This window comes from Lepisosteus oculatus, chromosome 14 (assembly GCF_040954835.1).
Source record: "Lepisosteus oculatus isolate fLepOcu1 chromosome 14, fLepOcu1.hap2, whole genome shotgun sequence".
Taxonomy (NCBI): domain Eukaryota; kingdom Metazoa; phylum Chordata; class Actinopteri; order Semionotiformes; family Lepisosteidae; genus Lepisosteus; species Lepisosteus oculatus.
Window position 1 is genome coordinate 26,657,200 of NC_090709.1, and position 19,930 is coordinate 26,677,129.

Here is a 19,930-nt window from a genome sequence, read left to right on the forward strand (position 1 = left end):
GCGGCTGCAAAAGGTGATGGGTGTCCTGTCACCGTAGCCTAGTTGGTTAAAGCGCTTCTCTATTACACAAAAGAACCGAGATTCAAATCCCAGCCGTGTCTTTCTTCCTATCTTGTAGTACAGAACGTACCATTTCGGGCAATCACAAAGGGCTTGATTTCGTTAAATGCATGTGTTCATTTCCTTTCTGGAAAACTTGTTTTTGATGAAATTCACACAGCTTGCGAAAAATGAAATTCAATTATTGGTTAACAGTGCAGAAGAAATATTACCATATATTACCAAAATAAACGGTAAGAGATTTTGTTTTAACCGAAAACCTCTGATTCGAGAAAAGAACACACCAGTCTCTGTGGCGCAATCGGTTAGCGCGTTCGGCTGTTAACCGAAAGGTTGGTGGTTCGAGTCCACCCAGGGACGGGATTCTTTTGCGATGTAAACGTTGTCTTTAGTCGATTGGATTTTTCAGCGAAACCATAACCATTTTAATATTTGCAGGAAATGCGAGTGTGTAACACGTGTCAGGGTCACCGAGAAATGTCCAATAATGCCCAACATTGCAACTCCCCAGAAAACCATATTCACCCAAAACAAATTATCGTCGAATCTTCATTTATACTCCAGTTGAATCCTCTGCTGAAATATTTTAAAAATACTGTGCAGGTTTGTTTGAGACTTGACAAGCATTGTTAAGATAGCACTGTGCAGTTGGATTTTGATATTTTGACATATTTACCTTAATTTTAAACATAAATACTATACAGTCTATTGTAATTTTCAAATATGTTAGCTGAGGATGCAAAGGGGTGAAAGGGAAAGGTCAGAGGGTATAGTAAAAACAAGGTTAGGATTGGTGGAGGTGGCAGGGGTGTTGATGGTTTTTCTCTGTAGAGGATGATTGAGTTTTTTATCCTTCTCTGAAGTGAGAAATTGGAAGAGTTGGGAGTTGAGGGATCTGATGAGGTTAGTTATAAAAGGAAGTTGATGTGGAGCTGTTAGCTGTAAAACTTCCTAACATCTTTGATGTTGTCATCAAAGATAAACTGCAGCAAGCAAAGATAAAGAAAATTATCTTTGCTTACTGACCTGTCTTTCTCACACCTGAAGAAGGCTCCACAGCCAACATGTTATGTTTCCTTTCTTCTCTTTTCAGCATGGAATAATCCTTTACTTTTTCCTTTGCAGCCTACGCATGCTGACACAGCTACTCACCTGATATATAACATTCCTATAATCGCAACTATGAATGTCCACTGTGGGTATTTTTTCCATTATTATTTATTTTGGCATTGAAGCATATTTTATGTAATAGCGAAGTGTCATAATCACTGAAAAACATATTTTTTTCATTTAGAAAGAATTAAAAAAATATAAATCACTATGAATTACATTTAACCTGTTCTGATCTAGGTTTTCTATATACTTTAACATGCCATGTTCAGAATGTCACAACGCAGAAATGCAACAGAGAAGTTTTGTAATTACAAATCTTCTCTTACCTTAGTGTCAGAATACTAAGATGTTTTGGTAACGAGGAAGGAGGGAAAAAGTAATTCAGCAGAAGGGGTGCTATTTTATTGACTATAAATCCTCACATGGATTTGTGATTTGTGATTTGTAATTTTGTGTCTCTTACCAAAGTGTCAGAATACTAAGATGTTTTGGTAACGAGGAAGGAGGGAAAAAGTAAATCAGCAGAAAAGGTGCTATTTTGTTGACTATAAATCCTCACATGCCATGTTCAGAGGGTCATATTAAAAAAATGGTACAGTAAATTTTCTTATACTTCATGATTTTCATAATTTGTTACATTGTGTCTCACACCTTTGTGTCAGAATTCTGAGATGTTTTTTTCTAAACAGGGGCCATCGCAATACAACAGAAAGAGCAATTAGCTTTTCCCTATGAATTCTCTCATGCCATATTCAGAGGGTCATATTTTAAAAATGGTACAGCAACATTTCCTGAAGTTCAGGATTTTGAGAGTCTGTTACACTGTGTCTCACACCTCAGTGGCAGAATTGTGAGACGATTTTATAATCAGGAGGGAGGGTCATAGCAATAAGCAGAAAGTGTCATCACCCTTTGCTCATCCTCCGTTAACCATATATTCACATATGCCATGTTCTAAATGTCCCATTGTAAACTGCTATAATAACATTTCTTGCAAAATGCAAGATTTTGAGACTTCACGTTTTGCCTTTGTCTTATTTACTTGTTGTCTAACATGCCAGTTTGTGTTATTGTGAGTTTTGAAAATTGGTTTTCGATTTTCTGAAATGTGTTTCATACAAAAATGCAATTTGGATAATCATTACTTACATATTCCCCTTTACTGGGGATATGTGCAGTAATCAACTCGGATTAGTATTTTTAAAAATTACTATAGAGAGCCATCTACAGGCGAAAGGCGGCATAACATCACAGCAGCAGCATTTAAGGTGGAACAAAAAACGCGAATAAGAAGCTGGCGAATAAGCAGCCAACTTCAGCCTCGTTAATGCAATAGGATTGGGTGAGGTAGAAAAATATTTCTTCCTCTGAATCCTAACATTTTTGTAGGTGTTCTAGGACTTCTCGCCTCAGATAAAGCTGCCAATACATCACTTATTTCGACTCTATCAATATCAGCAGTGTTATCAGTACTGAGCCCTAAGTGTAGGTCCTGTCATCATATAAAAACTTGAATGTATCGACTGCATTCACCTGAAAAAATCTGATAAAATTGAAAAATACATCGGAAACAAATTTGCACTGTTTTTTTTTTCAGATCCAGAAGAGAATCATCATGAGACTCAAAACAGACCTGTTAGTAGTATAAAGCGACACCTTTCGTCAAACTTTTGACAGGTACCACGCCCCCTTTTCCAGCCAATGGTAGTCTGCGGTGGTTGGCTGTCCCGCCCCCTTGCCAGCCAATGGCGTGTTGTTATTTGTGCATGTCCCACCCCCTCAGGAGCCAATGGTGTGTCGTTGTTGGAACTCCCGCCTCCCCCCCAGCCGGTCGGTCCGGAGCCTCAGGGTCCCAAAGCCCCAAGGCAGTGCATCCCTCGCTTTAGGTGTGTGAAAGTGTGTATTGGTTTGTAAGGGGACCATGTCTGCCGTGGGGTTGAGTGCGCTCTATTATAACCCTAGGAAATCGGGTAGTTACGGCGGCGCAGGGAGTCTGGTGCGGGCCGCGAGATCCCGGGGTGTGAGCGGCGCTAGCCGTGGCCGGGTGGCCGAGTGGTTGTCCGGCCAGGCTGCTTATAAGCTGCACAAGCTGAGTCTCAAAAGCAGCAGGGGTGCAAGCACACACACACACACTGACTGCGTAAAGTCTCACGGAAAGAATTCGCAGGACAAACACCATGTGAAATGTGAACCGCTTTATTTCAACAGGGGGTTTTCAAACACAGAAACAGCGCAGCAGCACTTTTTACACAAGTTACAGACTCCAGTTTGCAAGTATGTGAAATGTGAACCGCTTTATTTCAAGTGGGGGTTTTCAAACACTGAAACAACGCAGCACACACGCGTTACTGGCTCCTGTTTGCATTCAACAATTAAATGTTGGTGCGGAAAATTAGTTCGGTACACGTAACCACCACCCCAACATTGCTGAGAAACTTTGCGGCATCTGAAAAAGCATTCATAAACCCCTTCCGCTCCCCGTGTCTAAAGCCATGCGAACCACACTGGGCGATCTGATCTAGCAGGGCAAAAAAATTTGCCTGCGTAATCAGCGGGATGGTGTTACCACAGGTTCTGAGCAAAAGACGCTGTATTTTGGAATACACACTGTAGAACCCCCCAGTGTTTTTTCTGTTTGGGAGTGTTAAAAAACCTTATTTTAAAACTGCTTAGCTTTTAAAGTTAAAAGCGACTGGTCTGTGCGTGAGTCTATAGGCCGTTAACCACGCCGCTTGACCCAGTAGCGCCACCACAGCCGTAAAGGAAACCGGTGTAACAACATGTCCGTGTAACTTGTTCCATTCACCTGCAGCCCTGTGTGTAAGGATGCGCCACATGTGTGGCGTTTTTATCATAGTTATCGTAGTTTTCTGATTTTGACAGTTTAGATTTCATTGATTGTTGTGTTGAAAAGTCTTTTATTTTTAACACCGTGTAGTTTTCTGATTTTGAGATGTGGAGCATTGGCGTGGTAATAAAAAGTCTTTTTTTTTCACACAGCCGCTGTATCGACGAGCGGCGAAACAAATGTGGCGGAAACGTCGGACCCTAAGGTGGTGACTGCATCGGAGACGGCTGTTAAGACCCTGACCAAAGCCAGACGTGTCAAGCCTGCGGAGAGAAATCATAACGCCCCTAAAGACTTGGTGTTGGGTGATGTGCTAGATTCAGTGCGCGGTATTACACAGTCACTATCAACGGCGATCAGTAATGAGGTGGCCAAAAAACGAGCTTTAGAGCATCTAAGAGCGGTTTTAGCCGGTGTACAAACCTTGTTTCCAAAACAGATCCAGGTTTTCACCGCTAACCTCTTAGATATAATTTCTACAGAAGATGCAGCTCTAAGCTCAGGATTTCAGACCATGATGATGATATTTCATGCTTCATTGGTGCAAAACCCCGGTGATAAATGACTAAACATGCGGTCTAAAAAGTGTTTAAAAGACCGAGCGCTTGCCAACAGCAAGCGTTTGTACATAAATAAAAGAATTAAACTGGCAAAAGCATGTTTGTTGCGTCGTCAAAGATTCAGAGAGAGGCATCAGATTTCCCAAGGGCCGCCCGAACCACGCAATGAGAATGCCGTGGTAGAAAATAACTTAAGGCCCGAGGTTGTTGTAGCAAAACAGGATGTCGGTAACCGAGAACCGGTTGTACTGAACGATCTGAATCAGGTTGGTAGCGGTGCAGGGGCGAATAGAGACCCCTTAGTTTTCCTGGAGCGTATACGTAGTTATAACAGGTCTTATAATAATTTTAGAGCAACAGAGCACCATGAAGAATTTCGTTTTGTTAATCTCGACAGAATAACCTCGTATGTACAGGCTATAGATGCTGTGCATGGTGCAGTCCAGAGAATATTGGATGAACTTTCTCCAAACATCGGGGCGAATGATTTTGTACAGCTGCGTTTGACTGCGGGTGGTTTTAACAAGCCCTTGTTCTCACGCAGGAGACACCCCGGAGAATTAAATGCTGCCGATTTTTTAAGCCACATCTCGGACCTCTTACAGAGCCACACAGAGGTTCTCACCAATGACAGCCACCGCTTAGTGGTGACGATAGTTAGGAATATGCAGGGGGGTGCCCGCTAAACGAATGCACAAAGAGTTGGGTTTTCCAGAGAATCGGAAAATTAGTTTGTCAGACATTACCGCTTTTGAAAAACATTTAAAGGTGGTCATTAAAATTTTGTACCACGACCAGGGTGATTGGAAATATTTTACAACGGGACCCACACCACCAAATTTCTAAAATACTTTTTGTTCTACTGCATGAAGAGCATTTTTATGGGGTTTTAAATATTAAAGCTTTTGTGGGGGCGGCGTATTTTTGCACTAACTGCCATGTGGCGTATAGCCACAAGAACGCACACGCCTGTGTTAAAGCTTGTAAAACCTGTTTAGATCCCCAGTGTTGCAAAATTGATGCCGAAATTCAGAATTGCCCGGCCTGTAAGGTCTTTTGTCGTAGCTCTCAGGGGTTGGCAAGACACTTGCGGAATGCAGCGACGGGTGTGAGTAAGTGTGAGCGCAGGGTCTTTTGTGAGAAATGTCGGGTTTATAACCTCGCAAGTCACAAATGTAAAGAGAAACTGCTCGCGTTGTAACAACGTGATCGACACCCCAGACACAGATTTGTGCTACATACCGCCTTTGGACAACCCCAAAATTTCAAACAAGTACATTTTTTTCGACTTTGAATGCATGCAAGAAACAGGGACACACATACCAAATTACGTCCATGCCCTTCATATTGACAAACGAAGCTGGGAATTTTATGGTGAAACTTGTCTAAAGGATTTTGTGTGTAAATTTATCGATAGACGTTTTAAAAACCATACGTTCATATCGCACAATGGCAAGGGATATGACAATTACCTAGTGATCAGACAGTTGTTAGCTGAAAAGATGGACGTTGAACTAATTAATCAGGGTGGCAAGATAATGTGTATGACTGTAAAAGCTCTGAACATCAGATTTATCGATTCTTTAAACGTTCTACCTATGAAATTAAGCAAACTGCCGGCCGCCATGGGGTTCCCTGGGGCTAAGGGGAATTTTCCACACTTGATGAACACTTCAGAAAACCAAAATTATGTCGGACCGATGCCGCCGCCAGAACTTTACGGCGTTAACTACGTGCTGCCGAGCAAGAAAGCCGAGTTTTTGGTTTGGTAAGAAGAATGCAGGGGAAGTGTATTTAACTTACAGAGAGAGTTGAAACGTTACTGCCAGTTGGATGTGGCAATTCTAAGAGAAGGCTGTATCAGGTTTCGGGACGAGGTCATGAATATGACCAGACAGACACGCGTGACTGAGTCAGGGGCCGCCTGCGTTGTCTGCATCGACCCCTTTCAGTTTGTGACCATCGCTAGTGTCTGCATGGCTATGTTCAGACTTATGTTTTTACAGGAAGAGACGATTGCGTTGCTACCCCATGAAAATTACCACCGCCAGCAAAAACGATTTTCTACACCCAGCATTCAATGGCTTATGTACATCGAACACACAGAGCCCATTAAAATCCAACACGCGTTAACCACGGCCGGTGAGTTCAAGGTTGGCCCATATTTTCTGGATGGTTATGCTGTAATTGACGGAGTGCCGACAGCCTTTGAGTTCAACGGTTGCTTTTTTCACGGTTGTAGCGTTTGTTATTGTAAAAACGATTTTAATCCGCTGACAAACACTACTTTTGGTTGGTTGTACAGAAAGACGATGGTGAAAATTAATTTTCTCAAAATGAGAGGTTTTAACGTGCGTGTTTTGTGGGAGCACGAGTTCAGAGACATGCTTGTTGAAAATGGAGACTTGGGTAAATTTCTAACAGCTGCGCAGTTACCAGAGGCCTCTGCAACCGCGCGAGTCGCTTTTTGGGGGGGAGAACAAATGAGATTTGTTTGCATTACACAGCGCAGCCCGGTGAAAAAATCCATTACTATGATTTCACCAGTCTGTATCCATTTGTGAACAAAACTAAAAAATACCCACTGGGGCACCCCCGAATAATTTATAAAAACTTAAATTATTTAAAACAATATTTCGGTTTAGCAAAGGTGAAAGTTTACCCACCCAGATGTTTGTACTTTCCAGTTCTTCCAACCAAAATTGACAAAAAAACTGTCAACACTGTCGTACATGTGGTGAAACAAAACAGACCACCCCCTGTGAGCACGGTGATGAAGATCGCGCCTTGACTGGTGTCTGGTGCGCCCCTGAATTATGGCCTTAGATCTGGGGTATAGAGTGGGTAAAATTTATGAAATTAGGCATTTCGAAAAGGCCTCACACGATCTTTTTACAGACTACATCAAACTGCATCTGAAAGGGAAACAGGAAGCTTCGGGGTTTCCAGAGGGGTGTACAGATGTCGCGAAACAACAAAGATATATCAGCGAATATTATGAAAAAGAGGGTGTCCGGCTGGACCCCAGCAACATTAAAAAGAATCCGGCCAAAAGACAGCTTTCAAAAATTGCCTTGAACAGTTTGTGGGGGAAGTATGGACAAAGAGACAATTTACCACAGACCACCATTGTGAGAAACCCCGATGAATTGTTCAGGTACTTATTTACGCCATATCATGAGGTGTCAGCCTGCAAGTTTATCAATGAAAACACAGCCTGTGTTATGTGGAAACACACTAAACACTAAACACCACTATATAGGCCATTCAAACACTAACATTTTCATCGCTAGCTTTACAACCGCCTTTGCCCGCTGGGAGTTATACAATCTGCTAAATGCTTTGCAAGGCCGCTGTCTGTACCACGACACAGATTCCGTTATCTTTGTGAGCCGGGAGGGTGAGTGGAATCCGGGGCTGGGTGACTATCTGGGTGAGCTGACCAGCGAAATCGATGCTGGACAACACATCACCGAGTTTGTATCAACAGGACCCAAGTCGTACGGGTACAAGCTGTCTGGTGGGAAAGCCTGTTTAAAGGTGAAAGGCATTACGCTCAATGTGAACAATTGTGAAAAAGTTAACTTTGAGAGTCTGCGGGACTTGGTTTTTGACTATGGCGTTAACCCTTTTGCAGAGTGCCGGGAATTTAAACACATTTCTATTCAACAGCCGATGATCGTGCGTGTTAAAAAGGATTGGCGCAGTGAGACCCGGACCTTAAAGAAAACCCAGAAGGTGGTGTACGACAAGCGGGTGCTGCAAGAAAATTTGACATTGTTGCCCTACGGATATTAACACGATGGATGTCAGGTTAAAACACCCTTTTTCATGCATTTTGTCCTGACCCTCGAATTGCGGTAAAAGTTATTTTATAAAACAGCTCTTGGAGAACAGTGATACCGTTATGACTCGTAAACCCGAAAACATAGTCTGGTGTTACAGCTGCTGGCAACCTCTATACGCTGAGTTGCTTGTGAAATTTCCATACATTCAGTTTATAGAAGGGCTACCGACGTCGTTTTCCGACGACCAGCTACTGCCACCGGATAGAGTAAATTTGATTATAGTTGATGATTTGATGGAGTCTGCGTGTGAAAATAATGAGATAGAAAAAGCTTTTACAAAATACGTACACCACCGAAACCTCAGCATCATGTATATCGTCCAAAATGTGTTTTGTCAAGGCCGGAAAAGTAGAACCATAGCGTTAAATACAAAGTACATGGTGCTGTTTAAAAACCCTAGAGATAAACTACAGATTCCAACCCTGTCACGGCATATGTATCCCGGTAAAGCCCGATTTTTTTGGAAGCGTTTGATGACGCTACTAAAAAACCTTTCGGTTACTTGTTGGTGGATTTAAATGCCGACACCCCAGATGACTATCGCTTGTGAACAGGTCTTTTCCCCCCAGATGTACCCGTGGCTTATGTATTTAAAGAATCTAAAAGTCGGTGATCTCGCAACCACAGACTCAGTCAAAAAAACACGTTCGGGCCGTCGTCATGTCTTCACGCATTCGGAGAAACCTGACACTTACATTTTCTGGTAAAAGCCAGCCCCAGTCACCGGAAAGCTATTCTCTGTGGGGCTTCAGATGATCTTGTACAGGGAATAGCTAAGCCTGCTAAGCAGTTTGGGACCCTGAAGAGAAAGCATAAGCTTTTAAAGACTTTGAGTCAAAGGGGTCTTTTTCTTAAAAGAAAGAGACTCTTGGTGAACCAGTCCGGCAGTTTTATCGGGACACTGTTGAGTATTGTAGTACCATTGATTACGGAGCTTCTACAACACCGATAATGGACCACAATGAAAAAAAATGTACCTTGTACCTCAAAAACAGCTCGATCGACTCCTAGACTGGTCCGGCAAAGAAACCGATGTGAGAAAAATAACAACCCGCAGGTTGGATGACGAAATGAGAGACATTTTTTAGAACTCGCATCTGCCTGAATATGAAAACGTGAAATTATATAATCAGCTGTTACAACGGTATTTGACATTAGTATGCCAGGAAGTTTCTGAAGAGGGGACTTTAACTGTTGTACGACCCGAAAATGCACCCGCCGATCTATCACACGCATTACCACAACAGCCGTCATCGACCGACGCTGACTTTGGGTATATTTTAGACAGTGCATCTCAGTGGTTCCAGAGAAATGCCGAGATATTGTTAAAGACTGTGGCACACAATAAACCGTTAATAGCCGGGAATTAAAGAAAATTTGTGTACAAGGGGGCACCCGTTGAGGGCTCTCACATGATTGATCTTGTCAGGGCTCTCACACAACAGCAATCAGTTGAGGCCGGTAAGAAGCTAAAAGATTGGGATGTGTTCACAGGGGCAATGGCCGAAATCAACGTACCGGGCACCTTGCTAGCCAATGCTGGTAACTGAGAGCTACTAAAACTCAAGTCTGCCCCACTGTGGTGTGCAGCGTCTGTCAAAACTTTAAAACCCCATGTCCCACCCCCTTTTCAACCAATGGTGTTGTTATAGGGTGGATGTCCCTCCTTCCCCCACAGAGCAGTAGTGTGATAGAGAGGTTTAACCAAACTATTAAAACAAAAATGTGGAGGTACCTGACACACAAAAACACCTTTCGATATATCGATCTGTCTGATCTTATTTACTTTTATAATCATAGTTACCACATGACTATTAAACGACCCACGGCTTCTGTTACGACTGATAACTCCCTTGAGATGTGGAGAACCGTCTATGGCGAACACTTTAAGCGAAAACCGTCAAAGTTTTCATTTAATGTAGGTGATCATGTGCGGGTGTCCAAAATAAAAGGGAATGTTTGAGAAGGGGTATGAACAGACCTTCACAGATGAAATTTTCATTGTCAAAGAGCGGACCACGGCTCTGAGACTCTATTACAAACTGCAGGACTACGCAGGCGATGACATTAAGGGCTCTTTCTACACAGAACAGCTACAGAAGATAAACCCCAATTCTGAGAGCGTCTTTCGCATCCAAAAGATTAAAGCAGCCAGGGGGCATGAAAAAAACAAACAGATTTTGGTAAAGTGGCGCAGATAGAGCGATAAATTCAATAGTTGGGTAAAGGCTTCCGAGGTCAAAGAAATATAGAGGTGCTGAAAAATGAACCCCAATGTCTTCTAGGTTACGCTGGCCAGTAATTCATCCTCAAAGATGTTTCCAAAGAACACCAGCGCGTGCTTCACAGAGCATCTGGCAAAGGCGATTGACCTGGACAGGGGCTGGGAAGTGGGTCTGGTCGAGCTGCACTATCCGCATACGCTAAACACGTTTGATCAAGATGAAGATTTTCTGTCCATATAGTCTAATCGCTGATGAACATGTACCTTACCTAGAGGGTACTACTGCAATATCGATCAGCTCATACATGAAATAAAACGTGCTGTGGAAAAAGTTCTGTTAAACCTCTCTATTACACTAACCTTCACATCACTGGCCATAATGAATTGTTCAATATTCTCACATTTGAGAAAATTTTGGAAGGTCCTGTTAAGAAATTCTTTTCTGTCATCAGTTTGTAGCATTTTAGGAGTACGACCCTCTTGAAATATATTTCGGAAATCACTTGTCACGACACCTCCAGACTTATAACATGTCTATATGTGAGGAGATGTAACAGAAACCATCGTTGAACTCACTGTAGTCTCTCATGTTCACCAAGTCGGCCTGCCACTGCCAGTCCATTTCAGGTACCAGCGTCCTGCTTCTCTTAAAGCTCACACGTGCTGGCTTGTGTAGAATATAAGCCAGCTGGCCGGACAACCAGTCTGATACCCGGCCGCGGCTGGCGCTCACACCCCGGGAAGTTGTGGCCCTCACCAGACTCCCCACGCTGCCGTAACTTAGTTGGCAAGACCTGGGTTCAAGCCTATACAGTGAGGCACGAACTAGGGCGGGAGCAGCAAGTGCACAGGCCCTAGAACCTGAATCCATTACAATAACAAAAGGACAGAATTAAATGGGGTTAATTTCGAAATCGCAAATATGAGATACCATAGCGCGTTTTTTTTCCACTTCCGGGCGGAAAGGGGCTTCCGTAGTTTTGTGTATTCTTGATGCATCACAAGGAGGTACAGATGCAGCCATTCAAAGTGCGCGGTACAGACACGTACCGGAAGTAATTGGCTACGGCGTCGCGCATCGTGACGCATGATGATGCGGGGTACCGCGGTATGTGATTGGTTGACCGACAGGGGCACTCGTAGTCCGTTGGTCTGTCGTAGAAAGACTTACAGTACAGTAAACGTCTTTACTGTGCCCGTTGTAGATATTGAATTTTACCACTGAAGGGAAATCTTAGTAGCTGAGCATAAAAAAAATAGGAGCTCAGTCAATTCTTATGGAATGTGTTTCCTTTCTTCTTTTTTTCAGCATGGAATAAACCTGTTACTTGATTCATATGGATGCCTGGTTCTGCCGGGGATTCAAAACATTTTTTATTTTATTTTTTTAAATCGGGTATCAAAGGGAATAGGCAGTATAACCCTGTTCATGCACAAACTGTGGCATGTTACATTGATTTGGGTGTCTCCTCTTGCCAGAGAGCTCTAAATTGCATTTTGAGCGCGGTTTTTGACTTTTTTTAAAATTGCATTTTGGGCACGGACAGCACATACAATGGTTAATGAACTGCGCCAAGAAATTTAAAATAGTATTCTTTAGGTGTGAGGGTAGGAGTGGACCGCAGCAGGCTTAATCAGCAAACCAGGAAAACAAAGAACAGGACAGGTGAGACGTGTATCCAGAAAGCGAGTGATCAGAAAAAGGAAATGGTGTTACGCCCAGGTTTTCGACCCAATTGTTTTAACTTGCTAATGCATCAGACACATTTCCTGGCGTATTGTGTTTTAAATAAAATAGGAGTGTCTTTCCCTGGCATTAGCTCATCGGTATAGTGTAAGTTTTATCTGTACCATATCATACAGTATATAGGTACAGATTTCAAGCTGCACCACTGTATCGCTTTGGTAAGGAGATGGACAATGACCAAAATCACGAAGACTCTCTCACACCAAATAATGAAGATGAAAAGAAACGGGAAGTCAACACGGGACATTGTACAGCAGTTGGCTTTGATGGACATCTTCGTTTCTGAAAGCACAGTGAGAAGGCATTATAAAGGGGAGAGGAGGCAAAGAGAATCTAAACCGAGGACGATTCAAAGGTAAATACATTTCTAAAAATACCTTTCTTGCATGTAAATACAACTACGCACATTATTTTTAAAACTAACTGTTGATCTCTTTTTTTTCAAGTCCTATTGTGCGAGCTATCGACAAACTGACTGATGAAAATGATGAGCTACCGGCGATGCAAGTCCAAAGACGGCTCTGGGCTGACCTCGGTGCGACCATTAGCCCGACATCGATAAGAAGAGTACGCAGGAGGCTTGGATGGAGATACAGAAAAACCAACACATGCCCCATGATAAGACTAAAAAACAAAGAGGAAAGACTCAAGCAAGCGCTCCAATGGATTGAACAGGGGGAGGCATTTCAGGATGTACTTTTTACCGACGAAACAACAGTGGCTCTGGAACAGTTTTCAACAATGGCATTTTGCAAAAAGGGGAGACATGTGGACAAGCCAAAGCCCAAACATCCACTGAAGGTTCACGTCTGGGGGGGTATATCTAGAAGAGGCCCGGGACCACTTATTTTCGAAGGAATTATGGACCGTGTATTCTTCGAGGAAGTCGTGGTCACACACCATGCCGCCCCATATATCAGGGAGCAGTTTGGATCAAGGCACCGTCTCTTTCAAGACAACGATCCGAAACACACAGCAGCAAGGGCGAGGCTTATAGCAGAAGGAGTGAACTGGGTGAAAACTCCAGCCGAATCACCAGATCTAAATCCGATAGAGATGGTTTGGCATTCGTTGAAAGACTACGTTCGGAAAACTGCTAAGCCCGTCACAAAGCAGGAACTGATCGATGCGATCTATAAATTCTGTGAGGAAGAACTGACCGAACAAAATTGTAACAATTTCATTAACAGGCTGTTTCGTGTTCTTCCTAGGATTGTTGACCAGGGCGGAGGACATTCGGGAATGTAAGTCTGAGAAAGAGTCTCACATTTGTGGACAGTCTGTCCACAAACAAAACATGTAAAAAAAATGTAAAAAAAACAATTACTTTTTGTCAATGAAAACCGGTGTGTGTGTGTCTCTCTCTGCTGGATGTCCCTCTCACTCTCTGCTGAATGAATAAAAGCATTTTATTAAAAACGCATTTGCGTTTGTCTGGTATTTACTTTGGTCCCTTTTAACTGTTTTTCCATCTACTTTATTGCTTTGAGATGCCACTTTTAAAGGTGAAATGTTAAATAAAGTTTATTATTGTTATAGAGAAACATGATCAGATTTTCCCTGGTTCAGAAAAAAAGATCTAAAGTGCTACACATAACTTTCTTAATTCGATGTATTTAAAGCAGTGAACTACTGTAGGTGTAACATAACATTCAGACGTACAATCGAGAATAGTTTTGTGGTGTTTGTTTAGATGAAACGTATAACGTAACAAAATTAAAGACGATTAAAATCTGTAATCTTTCCACTTGTACTGTATGTCATCGGAAAGTTTCTGCTTTGTGTAAGGATGGTATCAAAAAGCAATCTTAAGTGGTGAGAAAGCTGTGCTCAATGTATTTAAGGGACTTAAAAGTAAAAGGAGATGCTTCATATTGCTTGACTAATTTTAAAAACTAAGTTTTAAATGCAGACGCTCCCTCGGTGCCGCGCCGGGTGTAAATATCAAAATATACATTCGCCCCAGGCAGAGGCCGAAGAGCGCCCGGCTGGGGTGCGTGGGGAAGAGCATTACAGGAATGAAAGGCGGGGTATAGGAAGGCGTTCAGTCTGGGCAGGTATAGATTACACTTTTCTAAAACGTACTTGAAAAATAAAAATGATTACAATCTAATCCTTCCACGTTTGATCCCAAAATCCCAAGAGATATAAATCTAAATGGGTAGAAAGTTATGCTGAAAGTTTATTAAGATACTTAGAAGACAAAGATACTGTATCAATTTATGTTGCATTAGCCTGATTATGATAAAAAAAACACAATTAAACACACGTTTGCGATTTAAATCAATATAAATGTTTATATTGTAACGCATACTGTCCAGCCTCCATTTCTCTATAAAAATTTACTCCATTACACACACACACAATAGAAGCAGGAAGCAGAAGCAGGGACTGTTGTCAGAAGGCAAGAAGGTGACTATTCATTGATATCAAAAATGACTTAGAATCGATCATGTTGTGATATTTTGAAATAAAAAAAAAGTCAATTGACTGTCCATACTATCGCTATTCTATTTTTTTGAAGTAATGTTTGTTAAGAGAAAAGTCCAGCACCAGCTGGATTTGAACACACAACCCGTGAGTTGGTAATCGGGCACGTAGACCAGTAGGCTACAAGGGAAGTCACATGAAGAGAGAGGCGAAACAGCCCTACACAGCCCTGTCGCAGTACACGAATATAATCATATCGTTATTCAATTTTTTTGATACGCGATTCCATATTATATTAGCAGAAAAGCTTAAAACTACCACTTTTTCACATGCTATTTCACATGCTAGTTAAATACTTGGATGCTTAAAATCGTTAGGGAGAAATGGAATACCAGTGTGTATTTTTCCTTTAAAGTACCGATTCCTGGAATCTGACTGGCTGACACCCTTCTGAAGTGATTCCATAAAATCTGGTATACGGAAAAGAAAGCGTTGATACATACAAGTATCTTTTAATACAGTCTTTGCTGTGCTCTTGAGGATCCTTGTGATATTTTGAGCTCTAGTTGAATGATAGGTGTCGCATTTTAAATCATTTTCGTAGTTAGAAATTATGAAACGCCCTGTTAAAAGCAAGGGAGTTTTTATGCCCGTTGAAGTAAAACAAAATGCCTGACAAAGTATGGCTTGGACAGATTCCAAGTGCTTGTACAAATGTGCTAAAGAAATTATACTTTGAGTATACAGCTTGTCCAAAATCATTCATTATTAATACTATTAGTAACATCTTTGGTAAAGGCTTTGATGCATAAATATTTCTGATAAAGGTAGGTTGTGTATTTTTGTCCAACTGAGCAATCTTGCTTTAATAAAATATACGAACATTTTAATGACTGATGATTAACATGCTGTAATACACAGTTCAAAATTAAAAGCTCAAATGCTGTACATGAGAGGTTAAGCTCCCCCCGGCGGTTTTACAAGGTGACGCGGATAGTTTCCGGCATGGCATCAAATGACGCGATTAACCGCGTGATACTGCGTGACACCGCGACACGCCTACCGGGGTATGCTGCGGAATACCCCACCCATTTTGAATGGCTGCATCTGTACTCTTCTCTTTACCGCACGTATGGAGTTTGGGTCTGATCGAGCTCGTTACTCGTCACTCACGCAATCTACTACCTAATCCAATACAGCCCTTTATTTGGCTTTAAACTCCACCTGTTACCCCTCACACTCAGTGTTTCAGAAAAAGGGTTTTAATTTAAACTTTGCCCAGCAGTGTTTGAGCAGACAGAAGAAATAGAAGCGCCATTCGCGCCAGTTTAGCATAGTAACCACTAACTCCAATAATCCACTAATTATTATTATTATTATTATTATAAAAGCAAAAGAATCCCAGCTTCTGCATAAAAAAAAACTATTGATATAGTGCATCCCCAACACTGGCTGAAGACGCTGTGTGTGTCCGGGCTCAGCGGTTATATAGGACAGGACTCGGCGAGCTGCAGGTGAAACTCATTGCTCTGCGCTCCCCGTGCGGAATGCGCGTCTCCTCCCTCCAGACTCGTCACACCGCCTTCTACAGCGGGAAAAAAAACTCCCCTTTACTGTCTTCATACATCCCTCTTAAATCCCAGGAACTGAGTCAGTACTGGGTTTCTCTGTTCGAGATTACAAGCGGAAACAATTAAAGCGCTGAAAGCAGGAAGTTATTTCTGCTCGTAGGCATAAACGTGTAAAAATACATTTTCTGATTCCTAAAACCTAATAAAATCCATGTAAGTCTCCCTTTTGTTCCCAATGCACATAACTGAATATAAACCAGTCAAGTTCAGGTACTTTTCTGATGTATATGAATACACTAGTTCTGGCGCAGCTGTTACAACAAAGATACTTACGAACTATTTTTTTCATACGAGCTCTTGCCGTTTTAAAATTGAATATTTTTTCATTTCGCTAAATCACACGAAACACCAACAACACTCATCATAAGCATCTGACCAATCACATTCCTGAATTTTAAAAGTATTTAGTATTTATTTTTAACTTGTTTTATTTTAAAAAAAAATGTATACACCTGTTTTACATATCCTTGCCATTTTTGGCATATTGTAAGTGGATTGTAACTTCAAATTGATAATTCCTGATCTTTATAACTGTGTATCATTTCTTTTTACCTTGTTTTAATATGTTTTAATTTTTTTTGCATTTTATAGAACTTTTTTAATATATTGAGCATTTTAGCATAATTTTAAAATAGGACTATCAATGCTCCTGACTTCTAAAATCTGTATTTATTCTGACATTTTTCTCTCCAACAGCAGATGAGGAGGGATGCATTTGATTTTAAATTGGTTGATTTTATTGGAAAATGTACATTAATTTCTTTGTACATATCATCAGTGGGAAACTTGGCATTTTGGGATGAATTGCAATCTTTACTGTGAGACTGATATAGAAATGACGGGAGATTTAAATGACACATTTGATAAATCAGACAGGCACAGTACAACATCTAAACTGGCAGAACCCTCTAAAGTACTGAAATATTTTAGGCACATTCATAATCTACGAGATGTTTGGTGGTTACTGTGTCCTGCTACCCTTTCATATTTTTTAATGTGCATGAATCTGTCCCACTTCTTTTACTAGTTTTTAAGGAAGATTCTGAAATATCTGATTACGAGATCAAGCCAGAAAAAAAATGATGACCATTAGTAAGAAGAAAGATACAATGTATTGACAATGTAATATGCTTTAAAGGATTAAAAGGAAAATAAATACTTTATCTATGCAAACTAATTCAACTGAGCTCCTCTTAACACTATAGCCTGAAGAATTGCCAAAGCACAATGTATCACTTTGGGTGACACTAAGGGAAGAGGAACACAACACTCAAAACCACAAACCACTTATTTTCAACAGCAAAAATATGCTTGAAAATATTTGACAAAAAAAAAGAAACCTTACACGCATGGAAACCAATATTTATCTGCTAGGGTAGAATGCAGCAGAGAACAGTAGGGCAGAAGGTTAGTGTAACTCTATAGTGCATCACAGAGGCCGGTCTCTTCCCCTCATTATGCAGGCTGACTTGTTCACAGTGAACTGTCCTCCAGCGATAGTCAGCTGCAATCACTGACATCAGACATGATGTTAATACTCTGACAGCACTTTGGCTGATTTGGTTAATGCGTTTTCCTATTAAACAGGAGATCTTGAGTTCAAATCCCAGTGGTGTCTTTCTTCCTGTCTTGTCTTATAGAATGTATCACTATGGATGATCACGTGCGGCTTGATTTTGTTAAATGCAAGTTTTCATTTTCTTTCTAGAACAACTTGCTTTTCATGAAATTCATACAGCTTGCGAAAGATGAAACACAGATCTTGCTTATCAGTGCAAAACAAATATCACAGGCCGGCAAGAATAAAGTATTTTTTTTTTACAAAAAGCTTGCAAATGGAGAAAAGGGATGCACGTGAGTCTCTGGGAGCTGTTAATTGAAAGGTTAGTGGTTCGAGCCCATTTCTCATTATTCTACTTAATTGGATTTCTTAGTAAAACCTTAACCCACTTGATATTTGCAGGAAATGCAGTTTTTTTGTGTGACGAACTACAACAAGTAAACAAGTGAGTACATTAGTCGTTATCACTGGGAATGACCAGTCATGGCCAACATTCAAGGGAATCGTATTCAGTCACGGACTTTGACCTTCAAATGGTTGGCGGGAGAATTCATTTATACTCTCGTTGCACCCTTAGTTAAAATATTTAAAATTACAACACAGATTTGTTGGAGAACTTGAAAAGCAAAAAAGACAGTTGGACAGCATGATTATGTTAGGACTGTACATTTGTATTTCAATACTTTTGTATATTTATCTTAATTTTAATATACATGTAACCATAAATGCTGTTCTATATATATATAAAGATTGTTGTATTTTATAATATTTTAGCAGAGGGCACAAGGGGGTCTATTATACCTTGCGAAACATCCAAGACAACTATAATAGAGGCTCATATTTTAATAAAATTTGCTTTAAAAGAAAACCAAAATTTGTATGAAATCATCCCTCAATATCGACGTTCAGTTGAAGGATTTGAAGAAGCAACACAGATAGGTGAGTACATTGATTTTGGACCCATGTTTGCATCTGAATAATCTTTCCTCCTGGAAAGAATTAAAAACAGGTCTGTTTTGAGTCTCATGATGATTCTCTTCTGGATCTGAAAAAAAAAACAGTGCAAATTTGTTTCCGATGTATTTTTCAATTTTATCAGATTTTTTCAGGTGAATGCAGTCGATACGTTCAAGTTTTTATATGATGACAGGACCTACACTTAGGGCTCAGTACTGATAACACTGCTGATATTGATGGAGTAGAAATAAGTGATGTATTGGCAGCTTTATCTGAGGCGAGAAGTCCTAGAACACCTACAAAAATGTTAGGATTCAGAGGAAGAAATATTTTTCTACCTCACCCAATCCTGCTGCATTAACGAGGCTGAAGTTGGCTGCTTATTCGCCAGCTTCTTATTCGCGTTTTTCGTTCCACCTTAAGTGCTGCTGCTGTGATGTTATGCCGCCTTTCGCCTGTAGATGGCTCTCTATAGTCATTTTTAAAAATACTAATCCGAGTTGATTACTGCACATATCCTCAGTAAAGGGGAATATGTAAGTAATGATTATCCAAATTGCATTTTTGTATGAAACACATTTCAGAAAATCGAAAACCAATTTTCAAAACTCACAATAACACAAACTGGCATGTTAGACAACAAGTAAATAAGACAAAGGCAAAACGTGAATTCTCAAAGTCTCAAAATCTTGCATTTTGCAAGAAATGTTATTATAGCAGTTTAAAATGGGACATTTAGAACATGGCATATGAGAATATATGGTTAACGGAGGATGAGCAAAGGGTGATGACACTTTCTGCTTATTGCTATGACCCTCCCTCCTGATTATAAAATCGTCTCATAATTCTGCCACTGAGGTGTGAGACACAGTGTAACAGACTCTCAAAATCCTGAACTTCAGGAAATGTTGCTGTACCATTTTTAAAATATGACCCTCTGAATGTGGCATG

General features: G+C 40.9%; 1 non-coding gene across 1 annotated transcript; it reads left to right on the forward strand.

Moving 5' to 3' along the window:
- Positions 1 to 346: 346 nt before the first annotated feature.
- Positions 347 to 420, forward strand: trnan-guu (transfer RNA asparagine (anticodon GUU)). The gene has a single exon. It is a non-coding gene; the product is annotated as a tRNA-Asn (tRNA).
- The last annotated feature ends 19,510 nt before the right edge of the window (positions 421 to 19,930 follow it).